We start from the raw sequence: 5,000 nt of genomic DNA, 5'->3' as shown, positions 1-5,000 counted from the left end.
GGAAAAAAGGCAGTAAGACCCAAGACAAAACGGCAAGAAATGAAAGAGGGTAAAAAGAGTATGATAAAGAGAGTCAGTTTGTGCCGGATATATATTCCAGGTCAGTTCTTTTTGCTTCTGTCTCCCTTCTCCGTTTATCTTTTTTCTCGTTTTTTTTCTATTTTCTCTCTTTTCTTTTCTTCTTCTGTTTTCTTTCTCTCTCGTATTCGTAAATGTTTCTTTCTCTCTCCCTTTTCTGTTTCTGTCTTTTTTTCGTTGTTTTTCTATTTTTTTTCTCTCTCCCTTTCCTTTTCTTTATTCGTTTTCTTTCTATTTCGTATCCGTAAATGTTAGCTTTCATGTTGCATGTGTGACCAACTGTCTTCGTGAGATTGTTTTTTTTTTATTTTTTTATCACCCTCGGTCTGTTGTCACGTGCTCGAGTGGACTTTGAAATGCTGTATCAGAGGCCCCATGGGTAGAGTGACTGCCTTCGGTCCCTCTCCCTTATCAAGTGCTCTTAAGGGTAGTTTCTCTTGGTGATAAGCAGCGCATGGGATTCCTGTGTTCAACGAAAATGAAGCCTCTACAATTTTTTTTAGGGGAGACTTGAGATAAGAAATGACTGCATTTTTTTTTCATGGGAAAAATATGACGCCTCTCTCTCTCTCTCTCTCTCTCTCTGCTCTCTCTCTCTCTCCTCTCTCTCCTCTCTCTCCCTCCCTCCCTCCCTCTCACTCTCCCCCTCCCCCTCTCTCCTCTCCCTCTCCCTCTCCCTCTCCCTCTCCTCCCCCTCTCCCTCTCCCTCTCTCTCTCTCTCTCCCTTCTCTCTCTCTCTCTTTCTCTCTCTCTCTCTCTTTCTCTCTCTCTCCCTCTTCTCTCTCTCTCTCTCTCCCTCCTCTCTCTTCCCTCTCTCTCTCTCTCTCTCTCCCTCTCCCTCTCCCTCTCTCTCGCTCGCTCGGAAGAGGGGTGAATGCATATTTTTTTGTCTTCTTTTTTATATACAATAGTTTTAGCAATGCGTGTCAGAGAGCAGAACACCTCTCCAAGCGGCTGATTTCTCTCCTGCTCCTATTTCTATTTTAAAACTAGGCCCTGTATTTGGAATGAGGAGGAGGAGAGGAAACGGGTGGAGGGGAGAAGGGAATTGGGGGAAGGGGGGGAGGGGAAAAAAGAAGCAGAAGAGAGGGAGGGGTAAAAGGGGGAAAAAAGAAAAGGGAGGGGTGAGGGGAGAGGAGAGGAGAAAAAGAGAGGAGGAGGAGGGGGAGGGGAAGAGGAGAGGAGAAAAAAGAAGAAGGAGGAGGGGGGGGGAATAGGAGGAGGAAAAAGAGAGGGGGTGGGAGGAAAAAAAAAAGGGGTGGGGGTGGGGGGGGAAAAAGGAAGAGGGGGGGAGGGGGAAGAGGGGATGAAGAGGGGAGGGGTGAGAGGGGGAAGAGGGAGGGGAGGGGAAGGGGAGAGGGGGAGGGCAAGAGAAGGGGTGGGAGGGGGAAGCAGGGGGGAGGGGAAGAGGAGGAGAGGGGGGAGAGGAGGGGAGGAGGGTGGAGGTTAGGGGAGGGAGGAGGAGGAGGGGAGGATGGGGGGGGGGGGGAGGAGGGGGAGGGTGAGAGGTGGAAGAGGCAGGAATGGAGGCTTTGGAAAGGGAGGAGAAGGATTTGGAAAGAAAAAAGTGGTTAGCAAGGGAAGGGGGGGTGGGGTATGGGGTGGGGGTGGGGGTGTGGGGGGGGGTCCGGGGCCGTGTCACTTGTCATATCCAGGACCTGGTTAGGTTTTTTCCCCGTGTTCCTTTTTCTTGTACCCGCCTCACCTTTCGCCCTCTTTGGCGAGGCGAGAAATCTTGCCTAGACTTTTTTCGGTTTCAGTCTGTCTGTCTGTCTGTTTGTGTCTCTCTGTCTGTCTGTCTGTTTGTGTCTCTCTGTCTGTCTGTTTGTTTGTGTCTCTCTGTCTGTCTGTCTGTATGTCTGTCTGTGTTTATTTGTTTGTGTCTGTTTGTCTGTGTCTGTATGTCTGTCTGCGTCTGTCTGTCTATCTATCTGTCTATCTATATATCTAATTGTCTATCTCTGTCTATCTATATATCTATCCATCTATCTATGTCTGCGTCTACATGTCTGTCTTTGTGTGTGTGTGTGTGTGTGTGTGTGTGTGTGTGTGTGTGTGTGTGTGTGTGTGTGTGTGTGTGTGTGTTTGTTTGTTTGTTTGTTTGTTTGTGTTTGTCTCTTGTCTGTCTGCCTCTTTCTGCATGTCTGTTTGTGTCTGTGTATCTGGCTGTGCCTGTGTTTTTCTCTATCTGTCTGTGTCTGTCTGTCAATCTGTCTTTCTGTCTGCCTGCGTTTCTCTGTGTCTGTCCGTCTGTCTGTCTGTCTCTGTATCTATCCATCTCTGTCTTCTCATTATCTATCTATCTATCTATCTATCTATTATCTATCTATCTATCTATCTATCTATCTATCTATCTATCTATCTATCTATCTATCTATCTATCTATCTATATGTATACATATCTTTTCGTCATTTGTTGAGTGCTGGCCTGCGAGATCGGATAACGAGCAAGAGACAAAAAACAACAACAGCCAAGTTTTCCTTATACAGCTTGCCAATTACGGCACACGTATAACAGTAATAGGGAGAAATTTCAATTATCTCATTTTTGTTTACGTCGTTTCACCCGTTGCTTCCTTCCCTATCATCACGTCTCGAAGAAAGGGCTTGCTTGCGACTTTAGCTTCGCCCGAGGCCACGGCAGGCGAACAGCTAGCTTTCCTGAGTCATTCTGTGCCATTGTGCCTGGGCCTTTAAATGTGGTGCCTTTGACGCCCTAGATGGACTGTACCCCGGCCTCCTGTTGGTTGTGGTCTGTCTCTGTCTCTGTCTCTGTCTGTCTCTCTGTCTCTGTCTCTGTGTGTCTCTGTCTCTGTGTGTCTTTGTCTGTCTCTGTCTCTTTTCGTCTGCCTCTGTCTTGTCTTCTCTTCTCTCTCTCTCTCTCTTCTCTCTCGTCTCTCTCTTCTCTCGTCTCCTCTCTCTCTCTCTCTCTCTCTCTCTCTCTTCTTCTTCTTTGAGCCTCTCTCTCATACTTCTCTCTCTTCTCATTTTCTATCTATCTTTATAATTGCTTTAGTGTGAGTATCAGGAAAATTATAGTCATCTATATATCTGTTATTATTATTATTATTATTATTATTATTATTATTATTATTATTATTATTATTATTATTATTATTATTATTATTATTATTATTATTATTATTGTTGTTGTTGTTGCTAATATTGTTGTTATAATTATTGTTATTTTTATGTTATTATTATTAAGATGTTGGTGAAGGTGATAATGATATTGATTATATATGAAATATATATTATTTTGTATTTTAAGAAAAATTGTTGTATAGTAGTAAAAATGTTGAAAATGATAATCATGATATCAATTCCGTTATCCTGGATATCATTATTATTGTAGTTAAGTGGTAGGAACATAGCGAAATTATAGAATGCCACCAGCTTGCAAAACTGCAACTCAGCAAAACATTATCTTCAACTGCAGTCGAATTAATAGATAGCGCTTTATTTACAGCTTTTATAAGATTTTTTTTTTTTATAAGAAAAAAATATTTTTTTTATAAGAAAAAAATGTTTTTTTTTTCAATCGGTGTTTTTGGTTTGCATATAGAGAGAAACTGATGGCATTGCAGTACGAAAACAAGCTTTGTCATAAACTCGTTTTGAATTTGTTTTTTCACAGTCACACAATCGTCATTGAGAGTGAAAGAATATTCATGATATTTTCTGACGAGTGTGATATTATAAGAGATGACGCAGGTGTGTTTGCAACAGTACCCATAATCCTTTGCGAATACCTGCACTTTTTGAGAGGTCTACTACAGTGTCTCGTTGCTACTTTCTCTGCATTTTTTCCCCTATCTTAGTTTCTATTTTATAATACCAATTCACCCCTAAGGAAAAAAAGGTTCAATTACTCTGAAGAGAAGGGTAATTACCTGTAGTTTGTGCCCACGGCGAGTACTCAGTCGAGGGTTATATAGACGGCGTCGGGGCTGACCGCGAGGTTATAAAGAAGTGCATATTTTACCATTTACCTGTGAACCTTTTTGAAACAAAAATAGAAAAGAAAAAAAAAAATGTTTTCCTGTTTTGGCATTTGAAAAGTGGCGATATTAGTATTAGAAAAAAAACAGTAAAAGTTTGTAGATAAAGTGGAAAATTCGATTCAAATTTATGCGAGGCATATGCGGCAACCTTATTTGCAAACGCGGTTACGTGATCGTTGTCGAAAAGGTGGTTGCTAAGGTGCTGGGACCCCCGTGTGACCTTCACATAGGGGGGGAAAGCCAATCTCTCTTTCGTACTCGCTGTGCAAAGAACACGTGTAAACATGTCTTGCTCCATAGTATTATTTTTAAGCGCGGGGTAGGAGGGTGGGGTAGGAGGGTGGTAGGGTGGGGTGGGGGCGGATGAAATGTCAATATGTTGCATAATGCAGATTTCGGTAAAGAAGAAGGTATTTCTCTTCTAGATTTGTTTTATACTTTCATTTTCTTTTTTTTCTAGGTTTGATTGATACTATATATACACAGCATGGAACGGCGTTTGATGTGTGTGTTATAAAGGGAACATATTTATGCCATTTTAAGACACGCCTTTCATATGTAGCTATAATGTTAGGGGCCGAGTGACGCTTGCAACTGTGAAACGGGGTTTATGCTTTGATGACTTGACAATTATTTTGCCGTCTGTCTCCCGGGAGAGTTTTATGCGACAGCCAGGAGACGAAAAATTCGGGACAGGCAAGAAAACAAATCGAAAAGGGGATTAGAAGGAAATTCTGTGTAAATCTGTCTGTCTGTCTGTCTGTCTGTCTCTCTGTCTGTCTGTCTCTCTGTCTGTCTGTCTCTGTCTGTCTGTCTCTCTGTCTCTCTTTTCTCTCTGTCTCTGTTCGTCTCTCTGTCTGTCTGTCTCTCTGTCTGTCTGTCTCTCTCTTCTGTCTGTCCTGTCTCTCTCCTGTCTGT

The 5,000-nt window shown here is 42.7% G+C and overlaps 1 protein-coding gene across 6 annotated transcripts in view; it reads left to right on the top strand.

The window, feature by feature from the left end:
* The window catches only part of LOC119568208 (putative fatty acyl-CoA reductase CG5065), a 55,541-nt gene that overhangs the window by 24,435 nt on the left and 26,106 nt on the right, over positions 1–5,000 (top strand). The gene's annotated exons all lie outside the window — the stretch shown is intronic.

The sequence above is a fragment of the Penaeus monodon genome, chromosome 4, assembly GCF_015228065.2.
Source record: "Penaeus monodon isolate SGIC_2016 chromosome 4, NSTDA_Pmon_1, whole genome shotgun sequence".
Classification (NCBI taxonomy): Eukaryota; Metazoa; Arthropoda; class Malacostraca; order Decapoda; family Penaeidae; genus Penaeus; species Penaeus monodon.
The sequence above is the reverse complement of the archived record's forward strand: the minus strand, read 5'-3'. Positions and strand labels throughout refer to the sequence as shown.